Genomic DNA, 13,235 nt, shown 5'->3' on the forward strand with positions numbered 1-13,235 from the left:
GCTGTCTGAATGAGCGCTCGTACTCGTAAAGTTTCAGCCAACAATATTTTATTGAACACGCAAACTGTACGCATTATGAAGATGCGTACAAAATGTGAGAGCTAGCCTTCTACCAAAAGCTGCAATAACAGATCGTATAAATATATTTACGCATCTTCTATTGCGGTCGCAGTTTGCCGCGCATATGGGCCTCGCTGATCATATGCGCAAATATATGCGTGTTCTCGCAATGTTCTCAAATTAAGCGCTTTGTAGTTAATAGTTGTTGTTTAAGTGAACGAAGAGCCGTGGACATACGTGCATACGTAAACAAGCTTGCAGCATTCAGGTGCTGGTGCACTGGGAATGACATTGGTGCTCTGTATACGCCAAAAATTGTGTGCACTCTAAATCAGTACCGAAACGCAGGGAGTGGTATAATGACCGTACGTAACGGCATTTACATTTTGCAACAAATGGTCTCGAAGGGGGCTGGCGGCCTATAGATCCAAGTACAACGGTCGGATGAAATTTTCGAATGCGGCAAGCAATTAACCCAAGTGTCAAATGGCATTGCTGAACTGCAATGTAGTTGGTTTAACTCATTCCCCTCATATTTACAAAATATCTCGTCTCTGACAATAACTGCCCATTCATTGAGACAAATCGATTACGCATAATCTTCACTGTTCATGTGTTAATTCTTGCGATAAGATGTAATCGCAAACATTTGGCGCTTCATCTTGAACCAAGACCGGTAAGCGCGCTCGTTCTTGTACGGTAGAATAAAGAACGCGAACATGCACCGACATGTGTGTAAACTACTGGAAGGTGACTGAAGATGAAGGACCTATTACCGTGCTAGTACTGTGTGTACTGTCAAAAAGAAGAAAAAAATACGGAAAGAAAGAATGCCTAGTGCCGAGATGTAACGATTCAAGCTTTATTGCTTTTTGACGTAGAATGCAACACCATTAGTTCCATGTGCTTTATATATGGGTAATGTTATGACACAACTCATTATTTACCCGTTCATTACATGCACCAACCAGCCCAAATTATCGCTATACTAGTGATTATGGACGCATCGCAGTGCATTGCTTTGCACTTCATTGCAGCACAGGGGTTAGCTATCCCTAGTAGCGAACGCTTTGGTTGACCTCCCTGCCTTTCTGCTTCTTGCATTCTCTCTCCCTTTGTATAAAACGCACTAACTTGTGGGAGAGAAAGTGTTCTCCTCTTTTAGAATTCAAATAATTGTCAAGCAATTATATTGCAGTTCCAGTAACTGTATCGACCGGGTCCCGGTCGAAGAAACCAACAGCAGGCGTTTCATGACAACAGTGAACTGTTATGTTTATTGCGCTGGGCATTTTATACCAGAGCGAGGGAAAGGGGGTAGTGGAAGTAGAGGGCAAGGAAAGGCACGTGTCGTTCCAGCGTGCCAAGATAGCTTGTGCTCGTTGAACTGATACGATACAGTAACTAGAGCACAAATGCGAAAACGAAACCGATTCTGTTATCCGTGCTCACAGAGTGCGGCACCAGGGGGCAGCGCGCGCTGCGCGTCCGTTTGGAGTGGCAGACGGAGCTGCACATGTGTAGTCAGCCGGAATTTTTCGTGTCGTGTTGTAAAAGTTGTTAATTTGCCGTAAATATCTCTTGATTTGTATTTAAGAGTGAAGCAAGACTCCAAGGAAGAGAGACTGACGCATCGGGAGCGAAGAACAGAAACGATGTATGGTTACGCTGCTTGGGTCTCGGCACGTTCGAATTGGCAAAGTTCCGAATTTGTCGCTGTGTTTTGTACGCTTGTGCGCTCGTCATTTGCCGTCATCGCGCGGAGATATTTGCGCTGGATGTCTTTCACTTCGTGTACAAAACTCTGCACGCTGCGGCATCGAAGAAGTTGTCCTGTGTTTGGGTGCACGTATGCGCTTGGACACGGATATATCCTGCTTGCCCTCAACGGGTGTTCAACAGTCTACGCGCACTCGTAACTTGCTCATGAGGTAAGCCCATTTTAATCTTATTTGGTTTGCATAACGTAGGTGTTAAAGTGATGTGTGGTAAGCCGGTGCCGCGAACAGAAATATTGTTTCAAAAGACCACTATGCAACGTCTTAGGGCAAAACTGACGCATGAATGGGGAAAGGGATCACCCTATCTTTTCAGATCGATTCCAGTCGTAGCGCGATCGGCTCGATCGCAATTTCCGTGAAATACTTCTAACCTTTTGCTCACTCGCGTTAAAAGCGTAGAATAAAACTGCGTTCAGTTGCGCACTTGTATTGACGCTTGTAATGGCTTGAGAGCATACTGTATCCGATACAAGAACTTCTGTTAAAATACGGAAATAGACGTTCGAGGCAATAGCAGTCGCTCACTACCTGTGATCGTTACTTTCTTGCTTGGGTGCACGTTTTAATTGTGACCAGAAAAAAGAAGTTCTTTGCTCTGGCTGCTCTGCTGTGTTTTCTCGGTTCAACTTTTTGCAGTGCAGCAAGACGTGTTGCTTCGAATGATGTCTGGGCAGTCAAGGCATTCGTGTCAGTAAGCAAGCAGTAAACGGGGTATCAGTGCGGAAAAAATTGGACATACAAGAGAAGCGAATGGTATCCTCATTGACTATTTTATTTTACGAATAATTCAGTTGTATTACTAAAGCGGAGAGTGGATATGCATGAAAGTCAGACTGTATTGATACTCAGCAAGAACAAGGTAACTTATCATTACTAATCAATCCTTTTCTTTTAGTGAAAGGCAAGTTGCTGTTGTGCTGGAGCTGAGAAGAGGTCTGCTGCCTGCAATGGATCCATCTCTCTCAAGTTATCGCAGTATTGTAGCTCTCAAAGTGAGTGGATTTTTTTTTCTCTTAGCTATTTGCCACCTGAATCATGACTGCCACCTGCCACCTGAATCAAGCTGTGTAGGTGATCTTTGTTAGTGACATTGGAGTGCTGGTGGACAAGCACTCCTTTATGATTGCAATGCATATGACAGAGTGTAGCTGTGGCAGTATGCGAAGGTGTTAATCTATAGGCCAAATTAGGTTCTGTGAGGTAATATGTTAATATATTGATGACATTGGATTGTGGTCTAGCAGGCAAAAATGCTAAACAAGGAGAAGTAATCTTAATTTGCACTTAGTAAGATGTGCAAGCAATTCAGGCTGTTACACATGAAATGGGACATTTGTAGATGTCTTCTACAATGCTGCAGTCCTGAATAGCTTCAGAGTTTAGTGATACCACTATAATTTCTCTGTAAAGCATGCAGCACAGTTTAGCATTGGGGGAGGCTGGCATCAACAGGCGTCTACTTACTTAGTTAGTTAAATGGGGTTTAATGGTGCAAAAGCGGCTAAGGCTATGCTGCGCCAAACATGAGGTGTTTTAAAATCCAGTTAATGAAGGAAAAGGCTTTGTTAATAATCTATATTTTATGTAAAAATGCAGTGTCGTCTAGAAATTTACAAACGTCACATAATGGGACTGGCGGATCATCACCTAAAATTAGAGCAGGGTGTAAAGGTATGTGTAGTTGATATAATTTGTGCAAAAGTGTTCATCTGTGTGTTTCAGTCTGCGTACATGTGAGTAATATGTGCATAACTGTTTGTGGCTGTTGACATTTCTTGCATGTTGGTGTGTCTTCTTTCGTAAGTAAGTAATTGTGTGTGAGGTGTGTGTGCCCAATGCGTAGTCGGCATAAAACTACATTGATGAACCGCTCCTGATGGTAGCATGACTTCCACTCGCCAACTATGGGTTTCATGAGATGTAGTTTGTTGTCAGCACAGTGGTCCCATTCACGTTGCCATTTCGCCGTTAAGGCTTTTCTAATCGCGCTGATGCTATCTTTGTATGGAAGTGTTGTGTTTGTTATCTCTTTGTTCGCTGCCATCGATGCATATCTATCGGCTGCTTCGTTACTCGGTATCCCAACATGACTTGGTACCCAGCAGAAGTGGATTGATCTCCCATATTTGTTAAGTGCGACCATGTTTAGTATGTCCCCTAACAGGGGTTCACACTCAGATTTTAGGTTTAGAGCCTTCAGTGTACTTAAGGAATCAGTGTAAATGACTGTGTTTTTGTGCTTGCCAGTGATAATCTTTTTCACTACAACCCATAAAGCGTAAACTTCAGCAGTGAAAACAGAGGCATGTTTTGGTAGACGAATACTTCTTTCCCAATTTTCTGTTACGGCCCCTACACCCACGTGTTGTTTTGTTTTGGACCCATCAGTGTAGAATTGCATGTGATTTTGATATTGGTCCTGAAGAGCACGGAATTCTTGTATAATGTGGTCGTGAGGAGTGTCTCTTTTCCTTAAATGTGTTAATGTCCAGTCGCACAACTGCGTGAAATCGAACCACGGGGCCAACCATTCTGGTTTCTTGGCAACCTGGAGGACTTCGTGGGGAATTTCATAATCCCGACACTATTGCTCATGCTGCAGTACAAGTGGCCTAAACATGTTTGGTTTATTTCTGTAGTGTAAGCGTGAGTTGCACTGTGTGACGATGTTGTAGCATATGTGTTGCGGTGATGACTTGAATTCTCAGTACGTAAGGAAATGTGAGGAATGCTCTGCGCTGCTGTAATGAGGGTTCGTTACATTCAACATCTAAACTTTGAATAGGTGACGTCTACTTACTGTGAAGTTCAAATGAGGTGTTACTGTTATGGTGACTATATATAATTTATGGTTTAATTCTAATCTTGTATGAGGCAGACATAGTTTACCCACTTCGTTAAACAATAGAGATGTAATATCTATGTATACAAGTATTACCCATTCATTTATGCCATTTGGACAATGGCAGAAATGCATGGGCAATACTTGTGTACATAGACATTACATCACTATTGTTTAACCAAGTGGTGCCCCTGCATGCTAAATTTTACAGGGCTATTATTAAGTAATGTCAACTTTTGTTGTAACATTAAGGCACCTTTTATATTATTACAGATTACCACCATTGTGTACCATCATAGTGTGATATTTACACTAAATGTATTTGACTTTGCTATAAAACCCTGCACAGTGGTGCATCATGAAATTTTTTTCTATATTTTCTGGCCTCAGAATGCACTTCACGTTATATTCTTGTTTGCAACAAAACTATAATGCAGGTTTCTCTCCTTATATTTTGTGGCACTTCAAGCTGCGGCGAGCTAAACCACTGGGCAGCAATACTGGAATCGCTACTGCGTGTGGAGCTGTCTTCAAACACACACAAGGAATACATAATTGCTTTTTTAGCGCAAAACAATGGACACAAGAAAGACGACAGAACAAGGCGCTACTCTCAACTGACATCACTTTATTGCGTCCCTCCTTTGTAGACAGCAGAATCTAGAAGAACATGCGCTGTGAACACCATGTGCAGGAACCACCAACATCTGATCACAAGAGCACACTCATAGGACAGAATCCAAAAAAACCATATTGAGCACTGTACAAGGTTAAAGAAAGCACACTAATGCACTGTGACCCCAATGACTGTATGAAGAAATCTTCCGATAACTCTCTGGCGGTGGTATCACGGCTCTTTTTCAAAATCCTAGTATCCCGAAACATTGCGAACATAAGCGATCCATACCAACAGGCACAGGTTCCCATTTGGCTCAACATTGTAAAATATGGAAGTGCAAAGCCATGTTTCGTGATACTATGATTTTGAAAAAGTGCTGTGATACCACCGCCCGAGAGTTATCGGAAGCTTTCTTCATACAGTCATTGGGGTCACAGTGCATTAGTGTGCCTTCTTTAACCTTGTGCGGTGCTCAATATGGTTTTTTGGATCCCGTCGCATGAGTGCGCTCTTGTGATCGGTTGTTGGTGGTCCCTGCGCATGGTGCTCACCGCACATGTTCTTCTATATTCTACTATCTATAAAGGAGTGACGCAATAAAGTGATGTCAGTTGAGAGTAGCGCCTTGTGCTGGTCGTCTTTCTTGTGTCCATTGTTTTGCGCTAAACAAAGTATTTATGGATTCGCACCAACTAGCCCGCCAATGCATTGTGTTGAACGCAAAGAAATGCTGCTTTGCCTTCTTTGACTGTGTTGCGGGCAATTCTGAAGTACTGTCTGTCCAATAACCTTGGTGGCATGGAAGTGCCGTCCACTTCTATGCGTTGCTTTCTGTTTCATTGTGGCATCACATCACATTATATTCATAATGTGTATGTACTTTTTCTAAGAGACCCATATTCCTATCCTTGTGTTATATTTGCTGTCGCATTATTTATGTGCAAATGACCAGTGCTCCAAGTTCCATTTTATCGCAAAGTAAACTACTGGTACCTAAACAGTTCTGTATATCAGAAAACCAAAGCCGAACTGCCGAACACTATCAAGCAGCAGCCTTAGTACAGTGTCAAGTAGTCAGATTTTATTGGTTATGCAGAGGCGCACAGTGTACCTCTTTATTACTTGCTGAACAATTAAGCTGTGTGAAAACTGAGTATTTATGTAGCTTCAACCACATGCTATTGGCCATTGTTCCTGCCCTCAGCAAATGTGGAAGATTATCATGACATTTCTTTTTCTAACTCTTTTTCCTTATTACAGTGGGATAACTGCATGTGTAAGTAGGAAACGGATCACATAGGCAATCAAAAGCCAACAATGTGTAAACTTGGAACATTGATTGTACAGTTTGATGACCCAGAATAAGTAGAAATACACCATAAATGATTGACGATTAACTTTTACTTGACACAGGGCTAGAGCATACAGTAAGCATACTGTATGCTCATACGGTGTCACATCAATTTAAATTTTAGTGTAGCTTTACAGTGTACGCTTCTATTGTTGCATTCTGTCAGAGGGATGGTAATGTTTCGCGTGTCTAGCAACTAGACTGTCTATATACAGTAGTAAAAATGTGCGAACTGTATTTTTTAATGATTTGATAGAATGTGTAGAACAATAAAGCCATACAATCAATGCACAGCGATGTGACTTTCTCTGCAAATGTTGCAGGTTCAAAAAAGTATGGTGGAAGCTGTTGCCAAGGTTCCGACCAGAAAAGACAGCCAGTATAAAAGGGTCCACACCACTGATCTCCACTACAGGGCATGGACAGCACATCGAGCACCCTCGACTGAAGCCAACCTTGTCCCGGAAGTTGGTGCTTCACAACTTTGCGGCAGCACTTCGTTTGCACGGGTGTGTGGCATTTCTTCCCCTAACATGCCTGCCTGATGTGCCATAAACTACCCAAGCAGTGTTTCGAGGTGTCCAGAATTTTTCCATTGCAGTGTCTACAGTGTAGCTAACATAAGTGGCGTGCAATAGAAACACTGGTAAATGAGAAAAAACTTCATGTCAGAGAACACTATCGTATACGGGTTCAGATTGTCATAAAAGCGCTTACCAGACATGTAGAGACCTCCTAAAATGTGAAAAACCACAAAGAAAAGTTTTTCGGCAGCAATATTATCTGATCGCACGCACTAGTTAGTCCACCATATGCCCTGCTTCCAGGACAAGCGCCTGCACGACACCGCATTTCCACTGGCTTCACCTGCATCCGGTGCGGTGTGCTGCATCCAGCAAAACATTAGAAATCACTGGTGCACAGTGTTTTCTGTCCCCTTTCTCGACGCCTACTGAACACATGGTAAACTGTTTCCAAAGCAAAAAAACAGAGGGAAAGGGCTCTGAACACATTGCATTTTAATGTGGCTGGTACTGGGTAACGCAAGTACTGTGGCATAGTAGATTTGCACCAGGCAACCTGTGCGCCCAAAAAGGCTGCTGTTTACTTGCAAATGGCCAACGTATTGTGAGCATGTTGAAGTTCTTTTTTTATTCTCATCGCTTATTTAGCTAGTGGAGACAGCTTTCACAACTGGAGAAGAAGCCTTGGAAGCATGAAACACTTCACAAAACCAGCTTCAATATATCGTGTCTGCATCACAATTTCATGGCTGCATGAGTGAACCCTCTGGTTAACATGTAAGAGTGTTCATGATGTTTGCCATGCATTATCCACTTTATTTACAGGTCAACCCTATCTTGAGATTTAAGCTGATGTTGCGTTTGGAGAAATTATGGTCGAGAGCCAGCTTTTGAGAATACAGATTGAGCTCGACAGATTAAACGCCAGAACAAGTTGTTGAGGATTTCAGATCAAGAATCGTCAAAGGCCAGTTCATTTAGTGGTGTTAATATTCGGCTCAAAGTTGTTGACTGTTACGTTCGTATGGTGCCCAAGCATTGCGGTAACAACTTCACTTGGAGTACATAGCAAGGGTGTATTCGACGTAAGCTGCTGGCTTTTTTCTGTGTTTTCAAAAACTGGTTTCTTGTTCAGTTCAAATTTTCAAATTTTGCATTGTTTATTAGGTGTTGTGTTCTGTTTCCTTTTCCTGCAGCTTCTTAGTTAAACATCTGAATAGTGAACACAACTTGACCTTTTGCTTGATTTTCTAGATTACCGCCCTCGATGCAAAACAATTTCACTTCAAAACTGCTTGTACCGTACTGAAAGAATAACTTGAAGCAGCCATAGCCACCAATAACACGCAAGAGATGATTATGAAAATTGTAATATTGTTTTTTGATCTACAGGGTGTCTTAACTATTGTGCACCAAGATTTAGAAATGTGTAAATGCGATGTAACTAGACAAAATGAAGGTAATGTTGTTTGCCGTCGCTTGGAGATACTCTGATTATATTTTGCATTCTGCCTAATTACATAATTCTTAATTAGTTAATAAATAGCTCAAATAATTAAATGAAATGTGTCAATGAAAAGTTGTAGAGCAATATGAAAGCCTCCTTATACACTTTTTTGTTACTGTTACTCATTGTGTGCTACATAAAAGTGTTTTTCCAAGGAATAAGCCTGCGAATACACATAAAGTGTCTTGAGTGGCCAGTCATGTGTCAGTTTTGTGGTGCAAAGCCACGAATACACCTTAAATGGGTTCTTTTAAGAAAAAGACTTGGCTCAGAAAATTATCCTTCTTTATGCAGCCTGTGGAGACAAGGTTTCTTAGACATGGCCATGGCCCTCAAGGAAGATGCCGAGGCCACAGGCAGTTCCTCCAGTGACCGTGAAAAGGTCCCCTGGGGCACAAGTCTAATTTGGCACCCCTACCTTTCTCCTGCAGCTTTTCTGTCTACTTAGCTAACCAGGTGGGTCAATGATGGCAAAGGGAAAAAAGAATCAGTAGCTTCAAACGTAGAACTTGCTCAAGCTCAACGCATTTTTGGTGTGAAGTTTTTCCCTTATCATTTATCAAAAAACGGGTAATAAGTATATGATATGGTCTTCATACGGACACCTCTTTCCCACAGAGAATTAGCAGTAAAAAAAGCAGCTTATGAAGGCTTGAATATTAGCTAGGATGATGTGGCATAGATAGGATAATGATTATGAATGTTTCTGGTAAAGGTAGTGGTAGTAGAGTGAATAATCAGTTTATATATAGATTAAAAGACATTTCGTTCCAATGCCAGAATTTTAAATCATCCCAAATAATTCTTGCGTTTGATAGTCTATGCGCATTGAGTGACAGTGCTTCTTGATGCTTGCTTCTTGCTGACATCATTCTTATGCTGCATAATTCACCTGTTTAAATTCCCTATTTCTCCCGTTCTAGCAACTTTACATTCATCATAACATACCTTGTAGATGAGTTCCAGAAACTTGCTGATGAGATTAGGGGGCGGCGTGCACCCCAGGCTTAGATATGCATGCAAGAGCCTAATATCTTGCAAATGTTAGAAATACTCCTGCTAAGCAAGTTCTTGGTGTCATACAAGGTTATTTGCGAGTATGAATTTGCCTAAATTTAGAAAACAGCCAATCTAAAACATGTCAAGCAATATCGCTGACAGTACACACACATTCCAACGGAACTAAATACAAATAAATATAGCACCAAATGCAGAATCATTGGCATGATGCCATTCTTTCAGTGGAATAAAATCTGTCCTGCGTTGTAAATCTGGAATCCTTTATAATCCAGACTACTAAATGCCTCATGAGGGTTGTGACGTAAAATATGCGTGTATTTATTCCTCGTTTTTTTACTTTAACACCCGATAATGCTTAAACAGCAGTGAAAGAACTGAGATCACGGTACTTAATACTTCATATTGCTCCAGAAATCCGTTTTTCTGCCGATCGCAGCATTTGACACTACCAATTTTTGACAGAAAATGTGAGACAGAAGGCACATAACACTTAAGGTGGTGCTATTCACTTTGATTGTTTGGGAACAAAACTCATAATGTACATGTTATGGTCCTACGTGTCATTGCCTTTGAACAACAAAAAGGTAGGGGGTTTGCGTTTTGCAAAACTGCATGGAGGTTTTTACTGTGTGCAATTAAAATTAGAAACCTTCACAGCTGATACTAAATGCATTCTCCACAGCTTTAGGTTATACAGGTGCACTACTTTACACAGAACACACTCTTTTACCTCATCACTGCCCACACTCTTAGGCAAAGTTACACCCTTTGGAGTGCCCCTTCTGCCACACAACGATAATCGTCATCTGCCTTGTTGCGTTGCCTTTCTTTAACGCTGCGAGCCCTGTACTTTCCAGTAACGAACGGCATGCGCGTTATCAGCATGATAGCATTCCCGAAAGGAAAGTAGCGGGCGTGGCGTTTTAAAGAAAGGAAACACATCAAGGCAGATAATGATTATTGTTGTGTGGCAGAAGGGGCACTCCAAAGGGTGTAACTGCCTAAGGGTGCAGGTGGTGATTCAGATTCTTCAAAGGTGTTTCATTGTATGGGATGGCACATCGCTCTTCACTTATTTGCAGAATATTGCATTCCAATTGTGTCATATCAGATGAATCCATTAGAGAGCTTTAACTTGCCCTAAATTTATTACAGCTCTGTACTGGTAAACTGGCAGCAGCTTGCAGTGCTTGTGGAAAAACAATTGTAACCGCCATATTATATGCAACTGCTAGTGCACAGGCATCGGCAGCAGCAATGGTTAGGGTACACTTGTTTCTTCTGTTCTGGGGTATGCATCCTCCACGAGAAAGTAGTTTTTTTCGTCTTCCTCTTCTACCACATTGGAATGTAAAATGGGGTGTAATTTGTAGGGTATACTCTTGAATAAACTTCATGAGCATTTATTCTTGTCTGTGCCACAGATCGTTGTTGCTACCACTATAAAAGCAGTTTACAGCACCCGTAGGGAACAATCTGAATCTTTAACGAACAGTAAGGATAATGAATAATCGAATAATTTTTAGTAATTTTCAACAAATTTAGCACTCTTTGCTTTCCACTGTGGTGTTTTTCAAACCGTAATGTTGGCACAAGGTTTGTCTGCAGGATGTCATTTTGTGTGAATGAGTGCACTTGTGCGCATAACACCTCATCGTCAACATTCTGCTGCACAGAATGTCATTAGCTTTCGTATGCATTGGTCACTATCGGCTGCCCCTTTGTTAGTTGAATGTAGCATTTATGTAAAGCACATTTGATGTTCTAACAAAAAGCATTGTGCCCTGTTATCTTCTAATTCTCCTACTTGATGCCTAGTGCTATAATAGCATGGTTGACACCATGACAGTGAGTGTGGTGTATATTTGTGTCTGGTGGGGGGGGGGGGGGGGGGTGTACATTAACTTAAGCAACTTTTCCAGACGACTTGAATCAATATTGTGGAATGCTGTTTTTTTTTCAATCACTGTTACCAAGTTTCACTTTGGTTGTGGCAACAAGTTTAATGTAGTTCGCTAGCACTCCTGCCAACACATATAATGTGCAGGCATCTGTGTTGAAAAAAAGACCGGCTAATGGTTTGCGAGGAGCTAAGGTCCATTTAGACCATTAAATTTTGCGCTTACACCGGTGGAAATAACTGGTGAATGAAAGCACGCCCAGGAGAACTGACCATAATATTTTCTTTCAATATAATAATGATGAAGCTTTGAACTGCATATCAACTGACTTGTTTAAAAAATGACCCATTTCCTTGTTCAAGTAAGACAAAGGTTCCACAGGAAGGCAGAAACTTGAAGCCGTCAACAGCAGCATGAATATAAACAGCGCTCGACGTTTTGCAATCTTGCACCTGGTTATCATATTGTCCATCCCATTTTTTTCCACAGGCTGTTCTTTACTGTTTTATGGTCACACCCAGTTTAATTTTAATGTCCCTATTTTTTAATATTTCGTTAATATATCTTTTCTTCATCGGCTTTTAACAAAATATATATTCGTAATGTGCCTTCATTTACCATTTACAGTGATCTTAACCAGAGGCATCTTGATACAAAATTTATTTTCCTTAATTCTTCGTTTTCCTTTTCCAAAAGTGCAAACTGTTTATCTTGATACCTATTTTGTCTTCTCGGAAGATTAGGTCTACTGGATTAATGACTGCTTACATGTGTACATCATTTTCTGTTTTGGTCACCCCTACTCTTTGAAAGAACTGACAGTAGTGCTCATACCCGCTCCATCACAATCACCACTGCTAAGCACACCCTTCCTTCCTTTATTTTAACACTTTGGCTTCTCTTGACCTATTATATGCACCAGTTTCTTCTCCCCCAATGAGGCTAGGGGCCACTGAGCTATGCACAATCCAAAACAACACAGCCAAGGAAAACATTTGCTACCCTAATGACAAGCACCTATGTCGAAATGTTGGCTATAGCAACATCCCTTGTTCCAACAATGTTGGTCTACTTACATGTTTTTCTAACACAGAAGTTACTGCTTTGTCGTGTTCTGTGATTATACTTTTTTGCCGCTTTCTTTAGGATGGATATTCACGAATACTATTTGTTTCTCCTAACAGCAGCAAGTTTATCCTTGCAAGCATTTTGGGTCAAGAACAACTTTCACCAGGAAGAAGTGCAAGACGAGTGATTGAAGAAAATAAAGTTGCTTCTGTGATCTAAGAACTTGAGGACTGAAATGTTGCACCTTTGTGTATATATGCTATGCAGTGCATTCATATCACAAAGTGCAAAGTGTTTTATCTCTGCAGCCATGTCATTGTGTTGGCAAGACAATTTTCTCAATGGTGACCTGCTGCTTTGTCTATGAGCTGCCTTCATGACATTTGCATTAAAGGCGATGTACTATCGTGGACAAAAGTACCCTGGAAGTGCGAGCGTTGACCAAATTGCATTTCTGTTCAAGACCGCTGAAAACAGTGGGTCACGTATGCACATTCCGAACGCAGATGGTAGCACGGCTGATCCCAGCAAATAGTGCACCATAAAATTCGGTCGACTCTCG

General features: G+C 41.3%; 1 long non-coding RNA gene across 2 annotated transcripts; it reads left to right on the forward strand.

Annotated features, from left to right (window-relative positions):
- The first annotated feature begins 1,683 nt into the window (after window positions 1-1,683).
- Window positions 1,684-12,895, forward strand: LOC126535603 (uncharacterized). 2 transcript variants are annotated; one of them, XR_008613509.2, is made up of 5 exons: window positions 1,684-1,991; window positions 2,743-2,833; window positions 6,977-7,162; window positions 8,979-9,140; window positions 12,790-12,895. It is a non-coding gene; the product is annotated as an uncharacterized lncRNA (long non-coding RNA). The 2 variants fall into 2 exon arrangements; XR_011895596.1 differs by lacking the exon at window positions 2,743-2,833 and having other exon boundaries at window positions 1,685-1,991.
- Window positions 12,896-13,235: the final 340 nt, after the last annotated feature.

This window comes from Dermacentor andersoni, chromosome 7 (genome assembly GCF_023375885.2).
Source record: "Dermacentor andersoni chromosome 7, qqDerAnde1_hic_scaffold, whole genome shotgun sequence".
Taxonomy (NCBI): domain Eukaryota; kingdom Metazoa; phylum Arthropoda; class Arachnida; order Ixodida; family Ixodidae; genus Dermacentor; species Dermacentor andersoni.